The 26,708-nt window shown below is 47.8% G+C and overlaps 1 long non-coding RNA gene and 1 other non-coding gene across 2 annotated transcripts; both read left to right on the forward strand.

Annotated features, from left to right (window-relative positions):
* Positions 1-3,024: 3,024 nt before the first annotated feature.
* Positions 3,025-4,879, forward strand: LOC130681483 (uncharacterized). Its single transcript, XR_008994663.1, has 2 exons — positions 3,025-3,229; positions 4,329-4,879. It is a non-coding gene; the product is annotated as an uncharacterized LOC130681483 (long non-coding RNA).
* A 2,704-nt stretch (positions 4,880-7,583) lies between these two features.
* On the forward strand, positions 7,584-7,688 carry LOC118935614 (U6 spliceosomal RNA). The gene has a single exon (XR_005033926.1). It is a non-coding gene; the product is annotated as a U6 spliceosomal RNA (small nuclear RNA).
* Positions 7,689-26,708: the final 19,020 nt, after the last annotated feature.

The following is a 26,708-nucleotide window of genomic DNA, read 5'->3' on the forward strand; positions in this document are numbered from 1 at the left end:
TGTTTATCGAATGCCCAGTATGTTCTAGGCACAAAGCTGGGAGATGAGTAGACAGAGGGAGATGGGGCACAGAGGTGAATAAATCATAGTCCTTGTCCTTAAAGGGAACGCAAGTCATGCCTAATGATGCAGAAAATACAGAAACTGCAAAATAAAACTAAGAATGGCCTAGGAATTCAAATAAAATGCTGGGACCCGGCTGTGGAGGCAAGGATGAGTTTCAGAGCAGCGTGTGCCCCGGACCCTGCTGGGTGAGTACAATCCGGCTATAGGGCAGAGAGAGAGAGCATTCCAAGGAGTAAACAAAGACCTGGTATGGAAAATCGCAGGCATGGGGTCTAGAAACAGAAGAGGAACCCCAGGGAGGGCTATGGAGTGTAAATCGGGGGACAAGGGAAGGGAGTGCTGGTATCAGGGGAGGTGAGAAGACTGAAGAGGTGAAGGAGACGGACTGACTCCTGGTTAGCTGCGTGGCCGCTTGTCCTGCTCAGGCTCATGACACAGGAAAACTCAAGACAGGAAGAAACATGTGGGTGGATAAACTGTTAATGTTTATTCACACTAAGGTTACTGCACAGCAGTTAAAAGCCATGAAGTATCTTTGTGTATCAACATGGACACATCTCGAAAATATGATGTTGAGTGAGAAAAGCAATTTGCAAATGGACACAGAGAATGATCACATTTATGTACATTATAAAATCTTGCAAAGCAATACTGTATAGTTTACAGATAGTTGTCTATAGTGTATAAATATAAAAACACCACTTATGCACACACACAGTGTGTGTTGTACATTATATGCTACAGTATAGCAACAGATTTTGAGAACCTCAATGCTATTGAAGATTTTCCGGGAAAATACAGGTTTTCAAGATTACCTTAAAGATATGTAGAAAACAAGAAGGGCTCAATGACAATAAAAGGAATTTAAAAAGTTATTGATAAAAGGACCAATCCACCAGGAAGATGTAATGATTCTAAACATACATGCACCAAACAATAGAGCCTCAAAATACATGAAGTAAAAACAGATACAGCTGAAAGGAGAAATCGACAAATCCACAGTTACAATTAGGAACTTCAACAACTCCCCTTTCAGTGACAGAGAGAATTATCTTGTGTACAGCATCATCAACCAACAGGCTCTAACTCACATTTATAAAGCACTCTATCCAGAAACAGAACAGATAATCTTTTTCCAGTGCCCATGAAACATTCACCAAGATGGATTATATCTTGGGTCATAAAACAAAGTCCAACTAAGAAAAAAATGATTGAAATGCTGGCGTATGTTCCACCAAACTAGAAATCAAACAGACAGACAGAAAATCACTAAACATGTAGGAATTAAATAATGCACTTTTAAATAACCCACAGGTCAAAAAGTCTCAAAGAGAATAAAGAAAATACGTAATCTATATCAACAAGACATCGTTACAACATTAAAAGTCACAGAAGTTCAATTCCCTGTGAAACCTGCTGTAAGCAGAGAAACAAGGTCTTCCTAAGATGCTGTTTGGCATAAATTGACATTCCAACATGAAGATTTGCGCATTTTATTTTATGTACCTAAACCAAAAACAAATAAATAAGAGTACATCCCAATAGACATGGAACCTCACTGTATAAAAGATTTTTTAAAATGAAGCATCTCAGGTTGAAGCAGAATGGAGAGCTGTGGTCACCTCCTTGCTTTCGTCTCTGTCCCTCCTCTCCTCCCCTTAATTCCCACCCCAGCTACACTTTGGATTTCTGTGGAAACCAAGGGCCATGCAGCTCCCTGTTGGGAAAATCACTGCTATTACAAACCCCTAATTCTTGAGAATCATAGCTGTGAAAATCCCAAACAAACACCGGCAAACTGAATTCAATTTAGAACAATTATCTGCTTTCACAGTGAAACAGAGTTTATCTCAGGAGGGTTAAATGGCCTAAAAATAGAAAAGGTATTGCTATGATATGGCATTGCAGTAGGTCCAATAAGAATTCCACATGCACAGTTTAAAAGATCCTAAAGAAGTTTAATAAAATGAATACTTATTCTTGATTTTAAAAATGTTGCTAATAATAGAAGGAAATTTCCTTCATCTGACAGATTACCAGGTAAGGAAATCACCCTGGCTCTTAAAGACAGGGCCTGAGTCTTAGGGTGCATCATCTTTTGGGGTGTGAGGTAAGGAACGGTGTGGGTAGAGCGATCGTCTGCCAGCTGGGTAGTCAGGGTAAGGCTAAAAGGGTAGAACAGAGGTGGTTCGCGGAAGTCACCTAACATTGGCTTGGGCGATGGGGATAAAAGAGAAATTGAAAGTGACTCAAGGTCCAGAGGGTGAATCAAGGAGAAATGACAAATGGAGCAGGTTTGGAGGCCACGGAAGAAAGTACCTATTTCTGTCCATACTTCCATAGCTCCACAGAAGGGGATACGACATGTGGGGAAATACCACCTCCTCAGAGAATGCCCATTATCTTCCTCGCAACTCCAGGTCTTCTAATGCCTAAGAGAAATTTTTTTTTATCATAAGCAAAACTTGATTAACACATTATTCTCTATCAAATGCTAGAGATTGTGCATATGGATTCTAAAGTCCAAGTGGCTGGCCAGCTATAAAGTGTGGTCTTGCATCCCTTTAAGACAACTCTGCTACTCATGGCTGGGCAGTCAGAGGACTGGGGACAGCTGGGTCAATAACCAACAGGATCATAATGATCATTTTCACCCTCTGCTCATGAATTAAGAATTGTGGGTAAAATTGCAATATTTCCAGACTCTCTCGCCTGGTCTTAGTGCATCTCCATATCAGTAGATGTTTCCAAGGGGTGGAGAGAAGTAGTCCATCTCCATATCAACAGGTGATTACAAGAGTGAGAGAGGGCTTATCTGGACCAGAGAGGTTGGGTGGGGTCCCTTCTTCTGCAGCCGGGTTGTGAGAGACACAGGTGAGCAGGGGTGGACGACTGCTTGTAAGCTATAAACAGGTTTCTCCCACTTTATTTCTCCCTTTGACCGATTTCAGTTTCAAAGATATGTTGCCCCAAGATTTTCCCCCTGAAGTTACAGCATTGAAACAATATCCTGCTTCTGCTGAAAGGTACTTTCAAACTCAAAAGACAGGGAGGAAGGAAGAAACACCCTTTTTTCTCCATCGTGGAGGAAACTGACTGCTAACATGCTGAGAGCATTTTAAGGGGGAAAGAGAAGGGTTTCCACAGGAGATGGCAATGGAAGGTGAGGACACCGAGGAGACCCACTAGTCCCCAGATTTGCCCCTCTAGTCCTGGTTCCAAAACCTTCCTTAATCAGTTGCTGATACCCTTGGCATAATAACATCTGTGAGCCTTAGAAAAATCAAGTTTCTGTGGGGCACAAGAAGTGATAGAGAAAATTTCCTCTTCCTTGACTTTTGTCTAAGTCCTGGTGGCAGATTGAGAATGGGACTGGGTTCGCAGAGGACACAGGAGTAGGAGTCGGGGATGGCAGTGGCTCTGGCGAATGGTGACTCACTCATTCTCTGATACTGAAAGCGGAGAGGATAACACGGTGGCAGCACGGGTCCTTCAAGGACCTAAACAAAAACCTGCTGGCATTTGTGCAGATACTTCTTGCTTCTTCAAAGTGGTTGTAATTTCTATGCTTTCATTTAATTAAGATTAAATTACTCTGTGAAGCTTGCAAACGGTATCCTAACCTGCAGGCCGCTTTGGAGAATTCTGGAGGGCCACTTAAGATTTCAGAAGGCCATGGCAGTCTGAACTTTAGCGACTGCACCTTCCTGAAAAGCACATTAAAATGTATCCAGGAGCCACACTGATTGTCATTCATATAAAACCAGGGAAGAGATCAGCAGAGTTGCTATTATCGAGCTGCCTAGGCTTACATAGTATAGACTTTACACAGGTATGCACGTCGAGCTCTGAGTAGCCTTTTTCTATTTTAGAGTCCATGCATTTCTCCTGGTTTCTAACACTTTATCAGTAGTAGGCCCTTTAAAAGCTTGTCATCCTTAAGTCACCTAAATTCAAGTGCATAAAATGCCCTGGAGCTCTACCACGCCAATGCAAGCTCCTGGAGTCCTAACGATTGTCCCTGCCGAACGTGACAAAGAATGTGGGACCGGGGTTATAACATCAGATTTGGATGACTTACATTAGGCAAGCAGACAAACATTTTGCTGTTGAGGGTGAGAGGCAAAGGGCCAGGGCTGTGAGTCGGGGAGTGACTGGCGGCGCTCAAGTAGCTTCCAACAAGAAGTTTCCAATCAAGAAGCCCCAAGGGAACTTCTCCCAAACTCCTCAAAAGATGTACACACAGTTTTCTTCTCCTGCAGGTGAGAAGAGCTCTTCTCCCTCTTGAGACAAAGCTGGGAGCAGATCCCACTTCCACCCAGCCCAAGTTGACAGAAGGGAGAGCCAGTATCATTAAGTCTGTACTGTTTTTAACTCTTCTTCCAGATTCCAGTCTGCATGTGCCGGCTGTGCATCAAATCCCACTCACGGAGCCCTTTTAACTTTTCCCCCGGAGGCCTTTGGAAGCCACCTTGCAGCATCATTTCTACTGTCATCTCTCCTTCAATTGTCACGCTTCCAATCACACCTGTCAGGGAGGGACACCCCTTGAGACCAGATCTGGACCTGGTTGGAGGGAAATTCACAACATGAACACAATGGAGTAGGAATGGAAAACTACAGCCCCAGCGCCTTGAGTATTTTTGTTTTGTTTTGCTTTTAAATTATAATCCTTGAGCTGCTTGTTGTACATCCATGGGATCCAGAGCCAGGCAGTGGTTTCTGATGCCTTCATGAGTGGCATTTATTTAAAATTGTCATTTTCTGGAAGTTTGTTGCTCGTCTATGGAAATAAAATTGATTTTTAAGCTGACTTTTTTCCTCCGGGGTCCCTGATAAGTTCATCTATTTATTCTAATAGTTAATCTACAGATACTTCAGAATTTTCTAAATACACAATCGTGCTCTCTGTGAATAATGATGGCTGTGCTTCTTCCTTTCCCAAATTTCCTTCTGCTCCTCGGATCCCAGGTACACTGTTGATAGAAATGGCGCTCCTGAGCAACCGCGTTTTCTTTCTGACTCGAGGGGAAAAACGTTTGCTATTTCGCATTCAGGTGTACTGTTTGGTATAAATTTTGTAGCTGCTGTGCATCAGACCCTCCTAGGTACCCCACGGATTCTCCACTTCAGATGTCAGCTTCTAGCTGTGGGAGCTGACAGCATGTCTTCATGGGCCCTGCCCACCATCGCACACGCCTCGACAGCACCTTCATGCCCGAGCTGTGATTCTCCCCTGGTGCTCAGGACCATGATAAGTATGAGGATGGCAGAGGTCGCTGGTTATTGTCGATGGTAAGGGAAACTTAAAAAATTATACTTCAGGGCAGCCAGCTGTCAACTCCAAGCACACTCTGAAATATGAGAAATAGGAGATTTACCTCCAAAAGTTGCAGGGGACTGTTGTGAAAATTCTGTCAAGTTCTGTTTCATGCAGCTGGGAGCTAAGGTATGAGGCGCCTGCAGTTAGGATTGCTGCTTTCTCGATGTGGTGACCCTTTATTGTACTGAGATGCCCTTCCTGACCTCTCGTAACATCCTGTCTCTTCAAGTTCACATTGTCTGCTGCTCTTACAGAGTCGCAGCAGCTTTCTTAGGCGCAGCATTTGTAGGTGTGTATTTCCCCATCCATTTACTTTCAACCTGTCTTTATTTTTGTGTTTACAATGTGTTTCTGGTGAAGAACATATTGTCAGGTCTTGCCTTCCTGTTGAATCTGCCAGTCTGTGCCTCTGAGGTGTTCAGTTAAGCATTAAAAAAACTTCATTTTGTTTTATCCTTCCATTATTGAAAATGTAGACATGTATGTTTTTACCTTCACATTTCCTCCCTTCTTACGCAGAAGTAACATACCCAGAGCATTGCTCTGCTTCCGGCTTGCCCGCTCTGTTAACGTGTCGTGGGGATAAACTCCCGAGTGTGTAGGCGGCTTCCTCCTGTCTTGATATAGTCCCAGAGGCCTCCTGTGTTTTGCTGTGCCAGTGTTTCTCCACCTTGTGCCTCCTGGGGACATTTGGGTCCCCTCTTTTGCTGTGACAAATACAGCTGCAGTGAGCAGCTTTGCACAAGTATCTTTTTCATATTTTTGCCAATATGCGGTTTGGATAGGCTCATGGAAGTGGACTTGCTGGTCAGAGAACCAACGCATACGTAATTTTTCTCTGTGTTGCTAAATTCCCCTTCCTGGGGAATTCTCAGCCGGAAGGCTCTGCCTTGGGGTGATCAGGAGGACTGCTGTGCATTATCCTGGGCCCCTAAATGCCAGCACACAGAGTTCTTTTCCCTGGAACATTCCATTGCTTTAAGGAGATGTTGTCTGATTATTTGCCTGGAGGGAATATGTATTGCTTCCAGGTGTCTGTGTTTCTGCACGTGTGCATGAGCTAGGGCCGCCAGGAGATAGTGGCTGTGACGCCACGTGTTCATATGTCCATCTTCTATACTTTTCCATCTCAGCCTTACATCTCACCTCCTCCAAGCATTTCTAAATCCCAAGCCTCTCTGCATGTCTGTATGACAGGCTGAGAGCCTTTCAGTGGGTAGTCCCATCTACGTTACTCCCGGGGGGGACTTCTGTCACCTGTGGTGTCTCTGCAGGTGAACCATTTTGCAGAACTTTGCTGGCATCTCTCTTGTCTGTGACTTACCTGTGAATCCCTTTTCTCTTGAGGGTTTCAACCTTCTCACTGATTCAGTACCATTTTATGGGTTAGAGGTTGGAGAGGGGATACGTTTGAGGTGTTATTCCACCATTTTGATCCAGAAGTGCGCCCAGAATGCGTAAAAGAAATTCAGTGGCAGAGAGTAAAGGACATGGTCAGGAAAGGTAAGGGCTTTCTAATTAAGGGCTTCTCTGCGCTGCGTATTAATCTCTTCTTCATGGTTTTGAGAACTCTAAGTGAGGCATTTGGCTTATTTTGAAGTTGCTCTTGGAGGCCAGATGGTGTGTCTTTGGCAGGGCCACTCAGGTTCTCAATACAGAAAGGATTCATGAACAACTGAGTTAATTCTGAAAATAGAACAGATTATATGCTTAAAATTTGGGACATGACAAAATATTTGATTCAGCTGTCCTGCTTCCTGACATATATGTGAGGCCTTAATTTTACTATAAAGCAATGAGACAAACAACCTCCCGTCCCCGAACCATAAAACTGTAAGGCATCTGCAGAACCCTGCTACGCTTCTGACAATTTACCGGGGCCCTTGCATATGCCATTTATTTTCTCAGCTGCCTTGCTTTCCCTAAGATGTGCAATGACTATTTGTCATCCTCGATGGGCTGTATCTGACTTACACAGTCAGGGGACTAGCTGCCATCCATCCAGAATCAGACTCACCTCAGGTGCTGTGCTAGGTCCTGGGGGTCAGGGAGTTTGCAGCTTGGTGGAGGAGGAAGGGAAGGTGGGCCCACAATGAGACAGTTATAAAATGGTGTGATGCATGCTGTTCTAGTGGGATGTAGGGATGAGTCCAGGATTTAATTATCATAGCTAACAATGTACGTTTTTATATATGCTCGCTTTGACAGTGCATACATTAAAACTGAAGCAATACAGAGAAAATTGGCCAGGTTCCTGAGCAAAAATGGTTTGGGAATTCATGAGGCACTTACATATTTTCGTGAGGCAGGCTGTTGTAGTGGAAATATGTCTGGACTTGGTCCCCAAAGGCCTGGGTTTGATCCCCATCCCTACCTTCTGTTTCTATTAAAGGAGGCTCTTAACCCTCTTTGGGCCTCTGTTTCCCCATTTTTAAAAGCAAGGGGGAAGATTAAATGGTTGCTCAGTCCTTTCTGTGTCAAACCTCCCATGGGGTGAATGGCAACTCTCCCCTGATGTGGAACTGATAGCGAAGAGAGGACATCGCTGCTTCTATGGCTGATCTGGGCTGGGGGTACCCAGCAACCAGGCAGGGGCTGTTAGGTATCAGTGCCAGCATTCTGGAGAACAAACACAGCAAGCTTTCATGGCAATGAGGGTATATTGCTCTTCATTTCTGAAGCCAGAGGCGCTGCCTCCTGAAATGCTGTCTGGAACATGTAAGCAGAGCAGAGAAAGAGCAAATGCCCGAATATTCCCGGGTCAGCGGGCATGACCAACCCTAGTGCAGATTGGAGAACCCACCAGGGGCTGTGACACGGCCTGACCCCTGGACATTCGTGGATAGAGGCCCAAGGAAGTCTTGAGGGAACCTGGTGTTCAGTAAGATTTAGTCTCTTGAATGATAAAATGTATGTTTTGGTTTAAGAAAAGGTTTTGCAGATTAAGCAGCCACCTTGCCCATCATCAGGTGTATGGGAAACTGAGACGTGAACTGGGCCTCTCTCATCTCAGAGGGTGGGCGCTTCACCACTCCTCGGGACTCTGGCTGGGGCAGAAGTTAAAAATGCTCTTCGTGGGGCCTTATTTATCTATTACTTTCAATTGTAGTAAATGTACATTTACATAATGTAACGTTTGCCATTTTAGCCATTTTCAAGCGTTCAGTTCAGTAGTGTTAAGTGCCTTCTCGTTGGTGTGCTACCAATCTCCAAAATGCTTTTTATCTTGCAAAAGTGAAACTCTGTCCCCATTAAACAGCTCCCCATGCCCCGTCTCCCCAGCTCCGGGTGACCACCATTCCACTTTCTGTGTGCATGAATTTACCTACCAGTTACCTCCTATCAGTGGACTCATATGGTATTTGTCTTTCTGTGAATGGCTTTTTCCACTTAGCATAATGTCTTGAGATTCATCTATGTTTTATCAGGTGGCAGGATTTCTTTCATTTTTAGGGCTAAATGAGTGTTACTGACTGAATGCTTATGTCCCCTCAAAATTCATATGTTGGGCCCTAACCCTGTGTGTGGCTGTATTTGGAGAAAGGAAGTCATTAAGCCTAAATGAGATCATAAGGGTGGGACCCTGATCTGATATGATTAGTGTCCTTGTAAGAAGGGACACCAGAGACCTCTGTCCCCCAGCCCCCACCCATGTGTGTGCGAGCACTGAAGAAAGGTTACGTTAGGACAGAACGAGAAGGTGGCCTACAAGCCAGGAGAAGCGCTCTCACTAGAAACCGACCCGGCCAGAAACTTGGACTTGGACTTTTAGCCTCCAGAACTGTGGGGAGATAAATCAGTGCGGTTTAAGCCACCTATTGTATGGCATTTTGTTATGGCAGCACGAGCACGCTAACAGAACAGCATCCCGTTGTCTGCATACACTAGGGTTTGTTCATCCACTCGTCCTCCGATAGACACTCATGTCGCTTCCATGTTTTGGCTATTGTGAATAGTGCCGCCATAAGCATGGTGCAGATACCTCTTTGAGACCCTGCTCTCAATTCTTTGGGGTGTGTATTCAGAAGTGGCATTGCTAGATCACATGGTAATTCTACTTTTAATTTTTGAGGCACTGTCCTACTGTTTCTGTAATCGCTGTACCATTCTGTGTGCCCCCCACAAGGATTCCAATCTCCTCACATCCTGAATAACACTAGCTTATTTCTGTTGTTGTCTTTTTTGATAACAGCTGTCCTAATGGGTGTGAGGTGAAAGGCTTTCTTTTTGAGAAACAGAACCTATAGTGGCTCTTAACATTTCCTGGAGAAGAGAATCTGAGAATCTGATGAAAGCTTGTGACTTCCCCTCAGGGAAATACCCATAAGCATACAATTTTGCATGAAATATAAGTAAATTCCTCTAAGCAGCCATGACCTGCAGATTGCAAACCCTTGATCCATTCTAACAGCACAGCTGAAATGTCTTTTCTATTTCTCTCCTAGACAGGTTTGCTGATAACTAAAAGTGGAGCACTCCTATGAAACTTCCATGAGCTGAAATGGCGTGAAGTGAAGAAGCAACGGCCATTAGTTTACATGGAAAACTTTTTGAGTGTTTCCGGACCAAAAAATTAACCTCTCAGGCTTTTGTGATACCTTAGGACACAAAATAAACTGAGAGAAAGCACAGATGCTCCCAGACACAGTTCAGAGCTATGGGGGCTGAGATGCTGAGTGCGGCTCCCAGGAAAGGAGGTCAGCGGGGCCTGTATTGCTGCTCAGGGTGTTCACTGCCTCTATAAGGCTCACTGCCAAACGAACACTGAACACCATTTTTGCATTTTGCCTTTTTTTTTAAATGCAAAAATTTTCTTCAAATTTCTTTCTGTCTGCGAAAACAGGTACTAATATCGGTCTTTTGTAAAAGTGAAACATTGTAACTTGAATTTTCAGTAAGTGGGGGAAACTTGTATTGGTGTTTACCATCGACCTAGTGCTATGCTGTTTACTAGGTATTATATTTTTCTACCTTACAACAACCCTATAGCATAGATGCCATTATTATTCCCATTTTACAGATGAAGAAGCAGAGGCTGCTTTATCATGAACACAGGCAGTTCATGGAGGAGTTGAGATTCTTGAGTTTGAAGATTTTAGTGTAATTTGGGGAAATCCATAGATGCATGGGAAACCTGCAGTGGACACTTGCTACTCTAGGAATTCCCCTTTTATCACCCTTTTCCCTCCACGTGGCTACCTTGGGAACTGCTCTCTGGTGCAGGGTCACTTTCGCTGTGGCCACAGGTCCAGATTTATTTCCCAAGTTGAGCCGGGCCAATTAGAGTTCTTTCCCAGAGAACTTGATCTGGGAGGCAGAGAGTACTGCTTCTCTTTCTTGAAGCTTGATTGACAAGTGTCAAATCTGCAAGCTCTTGGCAGCTATTTGGATTAAGGAGTAGAGGGGTTGGTCTGTAGTCAGAGGGAAAAGAGAAGCAGACATAACCAAGAGGAGTAGAAGGCATATTTGTCTCCAAGGGCTGCCACAACAAATTACCACAATGGTGGCTTAAAACAATAGGAATATAGTCTCATAGTTCTGAATGTTAGAAGTCTGAAATCAAGATGTTGGCAGGGCCGTACTCCCCGGAGTCTCCAGGGAAGGGTTCTCCCTTGCCTCTCCTCTAGCTTCTGTAGGTAATCTTTGCCATTTGTTGGCTAGTGGACACGTCACTCCAATATTTCTACCTCTGATGTCACACTGCATTCTCCCCTGTGTGTTTTCACATCTGTCTCCTCTATGTCTGTCTCTGTATGTCTTCTCATAAGGACACCAGCCACTGGACCAAGGTCCATCCTAATGCAGTCTCACCTCATCCTAATTTAACTTAATTACATCCGCAAAGACCCTATTTGCAATTAAGGTCACATTCTGAGGTTCCCGGTTGACACAAACTCTTGGGGACACTCTTCAACACAGTACAGAGCGGTGGCCTGATGGCACAAGAACCTGGATTCCAGTGTGTTCTCATTGACCGAACCACCCTCCTAGCTTTGGTTGTTGGAGCCAGGCCCATATCCTTACAATAAGCCCTCATTTGTGTTGAAAGCTAGTTCACATTGGGAGACTGTTACATGCAACTAAAGGAACTTTCAATATGTATAAAATAATATAGAACCCCACTGTTACTAATAGCTGCCACTCTAAGTAAAGTAATAAGATCCTTTTCTGTATGCCCTAGTACGGGTGGGCATAGGCAGGACAAGCCCACAGGGACACCAGACTCCAGCTCTGCTTCTCTGAGGGTCTCTTGGCTCCCAGGCTAGAGTCCCTGTTTGGTCACAAGGTGCTTGGAGCAGGTCCAGACATCATGTTCAGGCAAAACAAGGTCCCAGGGCAGGAAGGGGCCATCTTTCCATTTGGTCTCCCTTTAAGGGGAAGAAAAACCCTCCCAGGAGCCCCCCCACAGCAGACTTTCCCTCTTGTCTTATTGGCCAGAAATACGCCATGTCCCCATATCTACACCCATCACCGACAAGGGGTTTGGGAACCCACGACTGACTCAGACCTACGAGGAGGCACCCCTGGGGCTGAGGCTGAGGTGAAGTCCCCTTGAAGCACCGGACACGGGAAGGAGGGCAGATGCCTGTTCTGAATCAGAAGAGGAGAGGAGGGTGGGCGAGAAATGCTTGCCGAGTGGGCAACCAACAGTGGCAGCTACGCCTGGCAAGCTTGTTTCCCAAACCCCGAATGCCTCCGGGGCTCTTGCCAGCAGCCTTCTTAGATCACTCCTAGACCCCCATCCATGTGCTGTACGCAAAGTTTTGCAGCAAGTGCCAGAATGTAGCATCCCACCAATGTTCTTATCTGCCCACTGTGCCTCTGACGTCAGTCCCCCAAAGCGTGCGAATCAGCCCAGTCAACTTTCCTGATGGCTGTAAAAGCTTGGAAGTGGCTGACTGATAGGTAGTTTTAAGAGAACTCTAAAATAAAGAGTCATGCTTCTCTGCTGCGGGCTCCGTGGCCAGGCCACGGAAGACTCAATGGTTGGTCTTCTCGGCCAGGGCCCCTCAGATACCCCCCATAGCGAAGAATCCCATTCACTGTCTTTACAGCTTTTCAGAGCACAGGGCGTGAGAGGCTGGTTCCTGTCAGGGCTGTCGGTTTAACCCTGTGAAATCATGTGTTGAGCAATTCCTGAATGCGAAGATCCACCAGATCTATCTGTTCTTTGTGCAAAGTCTCCACCCAGCGGCCACACTCTCTAAATGGGCCGCCGAGATGTACCTGGGCCTTGTTAGGTCTGCTCGTGGAAAGCCACTGAGCCCTGGCAGCAGGAAGTGATCCTCCCTTGAACCCCGTCTTCCCGGGGAATCTCGGTTCACTGTAATCTGCAGGGCTGGGGGCAGGGGCAGTCACTGGGGCCTGGAGAGCCTCATGCCGTCCTGGAGTTTTCCGGCCACCCCAGAAAGGGGAAAGGGACTTTTCTATCGGTTATCTCATGGAATCATCAGGGAAGCCAGTGTGGAGCCTGGGGTTCAGACGCATGAGCCATGTACTGAGGTCACACAGCCAGTGAGCGGATTCAGAGCCCGCTGGGGGTCCTGAGGGAGTGGGACCTGGGGGACAATGTGATGTGAGACAGAGGTCCGGGGAGACCCAGAATGCTCTCTGGGAGGGCAGGCTGAGTGGGTCCCTGAAGCAGGGGCCAGCCTGGGCGCACGAGAATTAGCAGAAGGCATTGCCCCGCGGGAACGGCAGGGCACAGGCAAGGAGGTGAAAGGGCGCCCTCATACGGCCACTGCTGGAAAAGCAAGGCTCGACTTCAGAACCACCAAGGCTCAGCTCGCACTAGGGGGAGCCCAGCGGGCTGGGATGCAGTCCCGGGAACCATGCTTAGGAGGAAGGCAGGCGCCAGGGGCCGCTGGGGAATGGGCGGGGCAAGGCTTGTGTTCACCTGCAGATGTGGGCTTCCCTAGGTGGCGTCGCCACATGCGGAAGTGAGCCGGAGCTTAGGGTTCAGTGCTCAGACCCCAGTCCTTCCCCCGAGAAAGAACTCCAGGGAGAGTTGGCAGGGACTTTGGGCCAGAGAGGACTGGCTTCCCCCATGTCTGAGACAAAAGAAGGAACCTCTGGGGCCAAGTGGAAACTTAGTTCGTGTTCTGGGAGTAGCCAAGAAAGACCTTTAATTGTAAAATTCAAGACCAGCCCTTGATGGAAATTGCCACCGGGCCAGGCCGTATGGGAAGGGTTCTGATGGAAATGAGCATCTGCTCTCTGCAAGAAATGCAAATGAAGCCTAGCTGTGCTTTCAGAAGGATCTGTTCCTGTCCCCAGCACAGTGCCCACAGGTGGGGGAATTCGACTATGAGCCACAGTCCTCGGCCTCCGACTCGTGAGACAAGGCAGTCGAGAAACCACTTCGGAAGCTCCCTGGGTGGAGCGACCCCAGACCACACAGTGCCACCCAGAACAACAGACGGGGCTCCTGCATACTGAATTCCTATTATGTTCCAGGTTTCATTTAATGGGGGCACCTTTTAATTAATGTGGGATTCCCTGCTTTATAGATAAGGAAACCAAAGCTCAGAAAATTCATAGTTTTTCTGATGAATCATATAGCACATGGTGGGACAGATTCACAGGCAGGACTGACAGTTTGAAAAGCCCCACAGTGTCTTCTAACATTGACTGAGTGCCAAGGTTATGTATTTAGCAAACGCTCATTGTGTCCGCCCGCTCGTCTCAGTCTCATTCTCTTGTGAGAATAAAGAGGGTCTTCCTAGCAAAGGATTATCCCTTCCTAATTAACAGGTCATTTCCTTCCAAAAACATTAGCGATGTCTTACAACAAAAAGCACTTAAAATAGCACAGGGAACATGGAAATGGAAAACCGTGTAGAGACACAGCCATTCCCTGCAGGAAGCTGTGGGATTAAGTTTCTGCATCATCATCGCCATCATGGGCGTCATCAGATACGCCGGCGCTGTCATTGGGAATATTTGCCCTGCATTTCCTGGCTTCGGAGGGGCGATGTGAGGCAGCGAAGCACAAGTCCTGGGCTCTGGTCTGCAGCAGGGGGGACGTGACTTCCTTCTCTGGGCTCCTCTCCTCATCTGTAAAACGGGACGGAGTTCTGACCTCGTGGGTTTGTTACAAGTTAATGCACCGTGTTTTTTGTATACCTCCTGTCCATGCTGTTCTTCATTAACAGTAGTGTTACCACTTCTCAAGCCCTCACGGCAGACCCTGCACATACACAGGGTTTGGGAACTGCCTGGAAGTCCTGGGTGAGGTGTGGGGACTGCCCTTGCTTTTGCAACTAGAGACGCCAGTAACGTTCCCTTTTCTACACATCAGGCAGCCTGCAAGTCAGTGGAAAAGCTGCCTTATATTATAGGGGCCATTCAAGCTCTTTGAGCTCCAGGGCGGGAGCAGGATTGTATCTTGCTTATGCGATGTTATGGGCTAAATTGGACTCCCCCATTTATATGTTGAAGCTCTAACCTCCAGGCCCTCAGAATGTAACCATATTAGGTCTTTAAAGAGGTGATTAGGTCTCAATGAGGCCATTAGGGTGGATCCTAATCCAATATTACTGGTGTCCTATAAGAACAGGAAGGGACACCAGCGGCGATTGTCCACAGAGGGGACCGTGCGAAGAGGCAGCAAGAGGGTGGCTGTCTGTGGGCCAAGGAGGGAGGCCCTGAAGAAACCAGCTCTCCGGCCACTTGGCCTCAGACTCCCCGCACCAGAACTGTGGGAAATAACTCTCTGTCATTTGAACCACCCAGGCTGTGGGATTTCGGCTCGGCTTCCCCAGCAAGCTAAGACATGCTGTGTGCTCAGTGCCCAGCCCGGAGGACACGCCCAGTGAGTCCATGCTGAACTGGATGCGGCCCCTCTTCCCTTTTTTTGGAAATGGAAAAGCACGCCTGGCTTCCAGGATTCGTGACCCCTGGAAGAGAGGTGCCCTTCCAGGAAAGTGTCCTGTGTGCACTCAGAGTCGCTGTGCAAATGCTCCGGAGAGTGCGCCTCAACGCCTTCACTGTCCAGAGCTCTTCCTACACCAGGGCAGGCTTCCTGGCCAAGGACTGGAGCCCAAGTCTTTCAGAGAAAATAAGCCCTGGCGGTGGGATGAAGCCAGAGGGAGCGGGAGGTGGAACAGGAAGGAGGGAGGGGTGTCCACAGAGGGGGTGGGCAGGAGCAGAGGCTGGGATACCTGGGGATGTGGGAACGTGCTGAGCCTCCAGCTGGCTCCCGAGTGCTGCCCAGGGAACGCGGGGCCTCGGGCACCCCCCCGGGAGCTGGTGGAGCTGGGCCTGCTAATGCCCAAGGTGGTCCTCTGCATGCTGCTTGCAAATTTGCAGGGCTTTCCCCCCCTGGCTGCACAGGAAAACAGCTGCTGGTGGCGGGGCATGCAGGGGGCTGCCAGGCACCAGCACAGTGAGCGCAGGCTGGAAGAAGGGCCTCAGGGGCAGCCACGCCCCACTGCTGCAGCATCCTACTGGCGAGTTTTCGGGAGGAGACATCAAGGCACTGAGGTCACTACACTGACTCTGCTCTGGGGTCCTCCTGGAGGTCTTGCTGTGAAGACTGTATACCTGAATGTCATTCCCTGGAGAAGGTGTGGGGGTATTGGGGGTCAAAGGGGGGTAGTTGGATAGACTTCTCCCCTGTTTGCCCTGAGGAAGAGACTAGTCCCAGCTTACAGATCAAACAGCTGAGACTCAGAGACATTAAGTAACTTGTCCAAGGTCACACAGCTAGGAATTTCAACCAAGTGTGACTGAAACCAAAGTCTGGACAATCTTCTCTGGACACATCCCAGCATTGCAAGGTCTCAGACATGCAGGTTTATATTCTGTTTCTCAGGCTCTGCTTTCATCAGTGGAAACCTCCCATGGGTTAAGTGCATGATAACCCAGCCCCTGAATCTTCACGGCCTGGGGTTCCTTTGGGCTGTCTCATCATGTGGGTTCTGAGCCCTGAATGCCCCCCAGCTCCAGAAAGCAAGAGATTCAGTAAAGTGTGGAACTCAAGTCACTGGGCCTCATCTGTCCATCTGTCTGTGACTGCCACGTGAGTCGCCACATTTCCATTTATGCCCAAATGACAGGGGCTCTGAGCCATGTATCTCCCTAAGCAAGAATGTCAGCCTCCCTGAACCTGTGGTTTCACTTACCTGGGGTCAGTCGCAATCTAGAAGCAGTTTCCTCAATTTTTCCTTTTTGTGGAGCCGCAGCCTGGAAGTCTCAGGTATTGTCCTTCTAAGCCTCCACCACACGACCCCTCCCTCCACCCGACAGGCCAGCCTGAGTCTCGGGGCCACAGCCCAGCCTGGGGCCCCAGCCACAGAGGCTTCTGGGAGCTCCCTAAATGTTAGCCCAGGAAGGAAGCAGGATTTTACTGGAAAAGTCATTTCCAGCCTTTTGACCTGTCAGATGGGGAGAAGGGGGAATCTGAACCCCATGGGAATGTGGTTAGAAAGGGTGGTATGGCCCAGATTTTGATTAGTGTTTCTTTGGTGTTTAAATATTTTTATTCACAAGTACTGCATGTCAGCCCTAAGAAATAAGATAAACATGAGGACAATTAAATTCACCCATGAGCCCATCCTGGGGTAAACTCCTGACATTTTGGTGTGAGTTCTACTGAGCTTTTCATTTCCGTGCATCTGTTGAGACACATGCCATTTTCCCTTCAATATTATATTGGACACACCATTTGTAACTCACTTTTGTCATTTAATAATAATCACAAGTGCTTTTTGATGTTAAATGATGTATATATTTTTAAACAGGTAAAATGAATCTCCTACAGGTACAAAATGAACACATGTTCATAAATATTTTATTTAACATGTTATTGATGAGGGAACCTTCAGAGGTTGCAACAGGTCCCGAGGAGACGTCAAAAAGGCAGAGACATTTATAGATCAGAAATACTGAAATGGATTTGCAAATGGACACCATGGCTTCTTCCACTGGGGAGAGAAGAACCCAATGAATCGCGCCCCCCACCCGCAACACCCCCCACCCCGCCGCCTCCCACCAATGAACAGGTTGTGTGCATGTCCATTAAGAGTCATTTGCATTGCCTGAGTTCTCTGTAACTTGCAGAGTTATAAAATAGCTCAGAGGCCATGAAAGGAGGAGAACCCCATAGGGTCAGATCATTCATTCGTTCCATAAATATCCTAGAAACTGTTCTGTTAATCCCATTAAAGTTTGCTGAATAAATGACTGAGTGGTACCCCTCCGCCTCTGTGCCCTATTTTCTTCCTGCGTCCTGCCCCGGGATCCTCTTTGCTTTTCAGCCAGTTTCCTGGATCAGATCTCCCTTAAGGCGAGCCTCAGATGTGGGTGGCCAAGTGGCTTCCAGTCGCATGTGAGTCGGGGGCTTCTCCAGCCTGCTTACGGCCCTCAAGTGCATTCTTGGCCAAAGCCAAGAGACCCACATTCTCCGGGGGGATTCCCTCCCCTTGCGCCCCTCCCCTCCCACCTCCTCGGATAGACAGCCCACACATCTCACCATCCCCCCAAGGGTGGTGAGGCTTGTGGGAACCACAGTCATCGCTTGGGAAGGAGCAAATGGAATGGAATAAAGTGGGCGGAGAGGAGGACGCTGGGCCTGGAGCAGGATCCTGGGGTCTGATGCACCCCAACTTTTTCACTGGGGAGCTGCTAGGAACTACCCCCAGCTGGTTAGCCTCTGGGAGGGAGAGCATGCAGTGCTCTGATTTAGGAGACATGTGTCAAGGCCAAAAAACCCCACAAAACCCAAAACTGAACGTGTAAGTAAGTTGATTTGTTCAGGCTGTTGCAGTAGGGAGACCCCAGATCTGACGATTCTTAGTGTCTCGTCAGGCAAGGTAGTTTTGCCTTAGCCTTTTCTAGGGAGGAACAGACGAGTTACGATAGATGGGGCGATTTTACAGTCAGAATTGTTTTTGTAATCAGGGGAGTCTCAGTTAATCACCCGAATGGGAAATGCTCTGTGTGTAGTTAGTTTCAGAGGGCAAATAGTTCTGCCAATCATTGATCAGACCAAGAAGCTTGGAGAGACTGGGTCTGGCCTCATCACAGGTAATTAGGGGTTAGACTGTAACTGGGAGGAATTTCTTCACCATCTCTGTTTCTGGGGAGAACAGGGCTCAAATAAAGCCCAACATTGACAAATTACCCCAGTGACCTTGTCTGGTGGTGTCGTCGGGCTAATTTGGTAAAAGGCCTGGTAGGATTGAATGAGGTGCCCTAGATCACTCTGTTAAGAAGTCCTGGGAAATTACTCCTAATTGGGAGGAATTACAGACGGGAAAGGTTGGGTCTCAGAACATGATGCTCCGTGGAACCTTTTCTCTGCGTTGGAGAAGTGCCAGGTCAGGAAATAGCTGTGTGTGCAGACAGGATGGCAGCGTGTCATCAGCAGGAGCCTATAAAATGTAACTGTAGAAAAGATTGCTTAAGTTGAATTATCTGCACATTTGAATTCTCCATTGACCTCACACTCTGCGGACGTTGCCCTCCTAGTGTATAATTTTATAGAGAAGCAGAAAGAAATTTCAGTGTGAGGAATCACTTATGGAAAGGAGCGTAAGAGCTCTGAGTCTTCGACCAGACTTGAGAGAGTTTGGATTGGAGGTAGAATTCCAGTGGGTCAGAAAAAAGCTCATAGAGGCCATTTGTCAACATGTATCAGACGTTGAAAATGTGCACATCCTTCCACTCAGGACTTTAATTACTAGGATTTATCTGAAGGAATTCATCAGATAATGTTCAAGATGTTCAGAGTAAAGAAATTATCCCTGAGTTGTTTATGCTAATGAGGAGTTAGAAACAATTACAAATCCAGTTACAGTTTGCTAAATAAAATATAGAAATATTGACATACTGAAAATATGTGACTGCTAAAAAGAGAGCATAGAAATATCTTTATTTACATTGCGTAGGGAAAAGTTGTGCTTTGGTTGAAAACTAGGCATTGTGTAGAGCCATCCCCTGGGTCAGCTGACTGAGGGTCTCCACCTGTGGGTAAAGTGAAGCTTCCTATGGCCAGGATTCTCACCTGGCCCTGGGCGCCTTGCTCACTACATGTGTGGGCAATATGTTGTTACTGACTCTATATAAGGAGCTCCGCCCTGTGCTCTGAGCGGCATGGAGGCGCGAGAGCAGAGACTGGCATGGTGGCAGCGCCGAGGACAGAAACAGATGGCTGTGGGGTGCGGAGAGGCCCAGAGGCAGAGCCAGGCTTGCTGCGTGCAGACTCGCTTTGGGTGGAATGGATTCTAGTGCTTGACCTGCCACCACGGGAATAAAGTTGGGTATAAATGCTTTTCCCCCAAGAACATTCCATTGTCATTCCTTGGTCTCATTGAATCTGCAGTGGCCTTGCCAGGGGCTGCAACCATTTGGTGCCAGTTGGTTACAGCTGGTGGCAGGATTCGTTACTGACCAAGGAAACCCTCCTGCTCTCATGGGAGGAGGGTTTCAGCAGGCTGCCCCTGTGGATGGGGAGACATTCGTGGACATGTGCTCTGACGTGGCCTGCCTCCTGGAGGACTGGGCCCCACTGTGAGACTGGGAAGGGGTGGAGGCCACACCTGAGGCAGTAAAGGTGGCCCTCAGCAAAACAGGGAATTCCTTAGAGAAACAGAGTGTCTGTGAGGCGGCGGGAATGGTGGGGATTTTTTTCCTCACAATATTGAGAAAAGCCGTAAGGAAGAAAGACGTCCTCCTGCAGGAAGCATGAGAAGAGGCAGCCTGAGAACGTGAGCTGTGAGGTGCCGTTGTGCACCACAAGGTGCTGTGGACATGGTAAAGGATGTCGTGGTGGCCCGGGAGGAAGGAGCATGCAGGCTGCCAGGTGCCACGGGGCAGGGGAAGGATGCAGTGCAGCCGTCAGCCCCAGAAATGGGGGAGCGGAGGTCTGACGAACAGGTGGGGGTGGAGGCCCTGCCCGTGTCGGAGGCATTGGCCCCTCCTCGCTCGAAACCCCACCAAGTTGAAAGTTGGTGGAAAGCCTGAAATGATATAAAGACTTGTCAACGGCAGGTTCCTCCAGCAGAGGTGCAGCCCCCTCCCCAGGTCAGGGAGCACTCGTGCTCTGCCCTTATCCTCAGGCTCAAGCAATGAAAGCCCACAAGGAAATACGGTCTGCAACTTGAAGGAAGAACTCAAAGGGCCCTGCGAAGGTCATGAGGGCCCAGAGGTGGGTTGATTTGATAAAGGCAGGAACAGACAGAGAAATTGATTGGAGTCAAATAGAATCTCACTGGAGCTGCAGCAACAACTGAGACCGGAGTGGTGGTTCCGGCCACTGAGGACGATGCAGAAGCCAGAGACAAAGCAACAAGATCGGCCTGTGTGTCTGCACGACTTCCTGCTGCAGGGGCTGGAGAAGGTGGGTACCGGAAGGCCCACTCGTGGTCCTTGGTTAACTCCTATGAGTAGAACTGGTTTGAATACAGCCAGGATGACCCCTTGGTGGCAATGCATCTCCTCGGGCTTGAGGGTTATTATGATCGTCATTTGTTATTTGTATATTGTATTATGTTACTATGGAATTTGGTTACAATGTTCCTCCAGCAGGGACCATTGCAGAGGACTGAGGGCACATAGATTGAGAGGTGAGAATCCTAGAAGGGTGGAGTGTGGAAAAAGTGAAGGTTTTTATGGCCAAGATTCTCACCTGGCCCTGGTCAGCTAGCTCACTATGCACGTGTGGACAATTCATTGCTATTGACAAAACATAAAGAGCTCTGCCCAGTGCTCTGGGCTGCACGGCTGCAGGAGAACAGAGGCTGGAGTGGTGGCAGTGCGGACGACAGAGACTGAGATGGCTGTGTGGGCAGAGGGGCCCAGAGGCAGAGACTGGCTTGCTGGGTGCAGACTTGCTCTGAGTGGCCGGGAATATAGTGATTGACTTGCCACTGTGGGAATAAAGTTGGGTATAAATGCTTTCACCCCAAGAATGTTTCATTGTCATTCCTTGGTCTCATTGAATCCATAGTGGATTTGCCAGGGGCTGAAACCTATTGGCAAGACACTACCTTTCATGGCTTTTGAGCTATTTTATAACTCCATAAGTAATAGAGAAGTAAGACAATGCAAATAACTCCTCGTCTTGGCTGAGGGTTTCAGCCCAGGCAAGTTCGCTCCAGATTCAGTGAGACTGAGAAATGACAACAGAATGTTCTTGGGGATAAGCGGGTTTATACTTGGCTTTATTCTCCTGGTGTTAGGTCAAGCACGTCTGCACGCAGCAGTCTGTAGGTCCATAATCCCCCACCCAGAGCACTGGGCAGAGAGAGCTCTTTATATAGTGACTCAGTCAATAATAGCTTATCGCCTAGGGTGTGGGGGCAGTAGCCTAGCAGCAGACCAGTTACATCATCAAGTAGTTTAGGGTCAGGTGAGGATCCTGGCCATAGGAACTTGCATTTTGCCAACACTTGGGTCATGCAAACAACCTATTCAGGGGGTGTTCTCTGGGTTCTTCTCTCCCCAGTGAAAGAGGTCCCAGGTCCATTTGCAAACCCATTTCAGTATTCCTGATCTATAAATGCCTCTGCATTTTTTATTTTTCTTTTGGACCTGTTGTAACCTCTGCAATAACATGTTAAAATCTTTATGAACATGTTTTCATTTTATGTCTATAGGAGATTCATGGTTTTACCTGTTTAAAAAAGTTATCCTTTAACCATCAAAAAGCACTTTATTATTAAATGATAATAGTAAATTACAGATGGTGTGTCCAATATAATTAAGGGAAAATGGCATGTGTCTCAAAAGATGCATGGAAATGAAAAGCTCAGTGGAGCTCACACCAAAATGTCAGGAGTTTACCCCAGGATGGGCTCATGGGTGAATTTAATTGTCCTCATGTTTCTCTTATTTCTTAGGGCTGACATGCAGTACTTGTGAATAAGAATACTTAAACACCAAAGAAACACTAATCAAAATCTGGGCCATACCACCCTTTCTAACCACATTCCCATGGGGTTCAGATTCCCTCTTCTCCCTATCTGACATGTTGAAAGTCTGGAAATGACTTTTCCAGTAAAATCCTGCTTCCTTCCTGGGCTAACATTTAGGGAGCTCCCAGAAGCCTCTGGGGCTGGGGCCGCAGGCCTGTCGGGTGGAGGGAGGGGTCCGGTGGTGGCGGCTTGGACAGACAACATTTGAGCCTTTCAGGCTGTGGCGCCACAAAAAGGAAAAACTGAGGAAACTGCTGGTTTGTTGAGAGTGGCTTTGAATGATAATGATTTTAAAGCAACATGTGATTGATTATTTATGCCTGAATTTCTGGTGGCTGGGGTTCCAGACAGTCTCAGAAAATACTCGGGTCAGTGGCAGAGGTGGACGCTTTGAGCTGGGGAAAGGTTCGCGGTTAACAGACTTCTCTAGCCCCTCGCGAAGAAGCTGGGGGAGGCTCCTTGAAGATGCTGAGGGCGGTTACAGGAAGCCGCCACGAGGTGCTGCGCCAGCCCCGGGGACGCCGCCCCTCTCAGCCCCTTGGGCTCTGGGGCAGGGCCGAGAGGGACGTCACTGCCCCGGGAGAACCAGGGAGCCCCTGATCGGGCAGCTCTTCTGGGAATGAAATGTATCTCCTCTGCACTTCAACTCCTGTTCCATTTTCAGTCCGATTCATAACTAAAACGCGCTGTACGTGATGTGAAAGCACTTAGCCGTGTCTGACACGTGCTCAATGCATGACCTTCCTCCCTCCCTCCGTCGCCGGGATCTCTGCCGGCCAGACAGCAGGGCGGACTCCCCGACTGGCCTGTTTGAAGAGCTGTTTCCTGCAGGTCGCTGCAGAGGCTGCGCGTCCCGGGGCTCTGTTCCCCGGCGGGGACCCCGGCTCCCTGCTGCCGGGTCCGCCGGGCCCTTTGAGCTCAGGACGCCGCGGGCGCGCCCTCTGGCGGCCAAGGCTCAGCCCTCGCCGGGGGCTGGATGGCAAAGCCGCCTGCCCTGTGCAGGTCACCACACAGCGGCCCCGGGTCAGCCCAGGTGGCTTAAGTGTCCCGTACTTTGCGCCAGATCACTAGGCAGGACTTCAGGGAGACTTGCTCATTCAATCAAACCAGAAAGGAGGGCATATGAACTGGATAGGGAAAGGGGAAACATTCTCTCGAGTTTATTAAAATATACAAGGTATCTCTCCTTATGTTCCTTAACATTTTATTATGGAAAATTTCAGATACCTAAGAGTTCCAACGATTTTACAGTGAACACACATATACCCATCACCTAGATCCTTCCACTGACCTTTTACCCTACTTGTTTTGCTGCATATCTGTCCATCTATCTGTCCACCTCCCTCCACCCATCCAACCGTTTTATTTTTCGGACGCATTTCTCAGGAGGTTGCAGACATCAACACACTTCCACCCGAAACATCTCAGCCCTCAGTTTTTAAGGAGGCGAATGGGAGAGGCCCGCTAATCTTATTTTGGTGTACAGGGTACGATTCTATTTTCAAACGTAGTTCTTCTAACCCTGTGAGGTAGGTATTTTTTAATCCCATTTTATAGGCATGGAAACTGAGGCTCAGGATGGCAAGTATCTGATGGAGCTGTGACTCATTCCTGTCTGACTTCGCAGCATGGGCCCTGTCTTCCCTTCCTCTGATGGCTTCACATTGTTCTTGGAATAAGAGCTACGCAATAACTTTTGGCCGAAGTAATTATTGTGGTTATCTGCGTGGTGGTTGTCTAAGGAAAACAATGGAGAAAATGGCCCAGGAGGGGAAGGTGACTCGTTCTACCCTTTTGCTCCACTGGAAATGGGCCTTAAGAGGCGTGTGAATCAGTCCGTTGTGCTGGGGTCATCCAGTTGCCCTTTGCAGTTAATACTATTGTCCTCCTAACGCACATTCCGTCCCCTGCTATTGTTTGACCGAAGCCGTGGCCTGGAATGCCCCGAGCTCCGGGGTGGGTGGGTGGTCTATGCCGGTCAGCACGACGCATCCCTTGTCGTGGTGACTGGGTCAGTGACCAGCAGGCCTGGTCAGCAGGGCGTGTCCTGGCCCAGCGCAGCCCACGAGGAGGCTCTTGTTAGCTGTTTCTGTGAAAGAAGCTTCCGACTCTTCTGAGGCCTTTCAGAAGTGGCCCTTTTTCTTCCTGGGGTGCACAGATGTCAGGCCCACAGGTGCTGTGCCATCTTGCGTCCCCTCTGAGGAAAGAGCCAGCCCAGAGAAGGGCAGAGGTGACCAGGGTCCCCGAACGGACCTCCCAGTCCGCCTCAGGACTTGAAGCTTGTGAGTTGAGGAGACCTTGTATCTACCATGGTATTTTCTGTTATTTGCAGCTAAAGGCATCCTTCACCATCAGCTGACCAGGGACCAGGGACTCCCCACCCTCCCTAGCACCAGAAATAGCATTTCCAGTCTTTATAATGTTTGGGGCTGGCGCGAGCCTGCAGGGTGTCTTTGTGAGAATGATGGTAGCTGCCCACTGTGCGCAGGTTGTGGCTCCGTGGGCCCCACTCTCCTCTTGCCCAGAGTCCGTGGTGAGGGTGCAGCTTGAGCCACACTGTGCGGTGATGCTGGTAACCCGGCAACGGAGGTGCCGTTGTTCCCACCTGGGGTCGAGGAGACCCAGGACCAGAGAGGAGAGTGGTGGGACCCTTGTGTTGCATGGTGTGGCCACGGCAGAGTTGGGAATGAAACCCAAGGCTTTCACAAGATCATACTCAACTCTTAAAAGTAATGTATGATTTTGACTATAATTGATACTTTGGAATGAAAACAAAACAAAAAATGAACACTTAGAAATACAGCTGTATGGTGGTAGATTCTTTCCTCAGGCAAAGCTTACCAAAATATTTTCAGTATGTATTTTTTAAACAGATTTATTGAGATATAATTCACATACCATAGAGTCCCCCCATTTAAATGTACAATTCATGGCTTTTCGTATAGCCCAGGCTTGTGGCACCGTCACCACAATTATAGATCATTTCCATCACCCCATAAAGGAACTCTGCACCCTGAGCCCCCATCTCCCCTTCCCCTGACCTCTGGCAACCACAGATTTGCACTCTGTCTCTAGAGTAGCCTGCTTGCACATGTCACATAAATGGAATCACACACTACATGGTCCTTTGGGATTGAGTTCTCTCACCTGGCACAGTCTTTTCAAGGTCCACCCATGTCATGGAATATATCAGACCTTCCTTCCTATTGCTGAATGTATAACATTCCATCATATGGATACATTGCATTTTATTTATTTATTTATTGGTTGATGGACATTTGGGCTGTTTCCACATTTTGGCTATTATGAATAATGCTGCTATGAATGTTCATGTACAGGTTTTTGTGTGGACGTGTGTTTTCATTCCTCGTGGGTACAATCCTAGAAGTGGATTGCTGGATCCTGAGGTAACTCTGTGTTTAACCATTGGAGGAACTTCCAAACTCTTTTCCAAAGCAGCTGCGCCATTGTACATTCCCCCAAGTGGTGCCCTGATTCCCCCACATCCTCCCCAGCACTTGTTAGTATCTGACTTTTTGAGGACAGTCCTCCTGGTGAAGGTGAAGTGGTACCTCACTGTGGTTTCAATTTGCATTTCCCTCATGGCTAATGACTTGAACATCTTTTCGTGTGATTATTGGCTATTTGCATGTCTTCCTTGGCGAAAATGTCTATTTAGACACTTTCCCCATTTATAAATTGGGCTATTTGTCTCTTTATTATTGAGTTATTTTATTGTGGGTGTTTTGCAAGAAGATTTGGGGCTGGCTGAATTAGTTCACTGTCTGAGCCATCTGGAGATAGGTGGACCAGAGAGCATGGTCTCGCCTCTCAGAAAATCAGGTTTTTCAGGTAGAGTCTTAAGCAGATCTCAAATCAAATAAGCCAAATTGGAGTAGGATGCTTGCTCCAAGCCTTACTGACACTGGTGCATGAATGTTGCCTGGCTACGTGATTGTGGGTAAATGACTTAACTTTTCTGAGCCTCAGTTTTTGGTCCATTTCCTAGTCTAATGCTCCCTGCCTCCATCTGTGAGTGTTAGATAATGAGCTGAGCACACCCTGTGGCAGGTACTGGCGGACCTCAAGTTCCTGTAACTCTTCTTAGCCAGAAAGCCTGTGAAGGCTAGCATAGCTGGTAACTGGCTGTTTCTCCTACAGTAGTGCTTTTCCATCTTAGTCTCTGCGCATGTCCTTCTCTTTCTGTGCTTTAAAATCATCAGCAGCATGACCACGGAAAATGCTCTGGCTGTTTCAATAATGAAACCACTCAATGTGATTGATGCTGTAGAAACTAATCATTAAGGTTCCTGGAAATGTAGAGAACCAGCTCCTTGGAGTAACTGTAAAGAATAATTTTATTCCAACACTTATTAATAAGTGTTACCTATAAATAAGTG

This window comes from Manis pentadactyla, chromosome 18, assembly GCF_030020395.1.
Source record: "Manis pentadactyla isolate mManPen7 chromosome 18, mManPen7.hap1, whole genome shotgun sequence".
NCBI lineage: Eukaryota > Metazoa > Chordata > Mammalia > Pholidota > Manidae > Manis > Manis pentadactyla.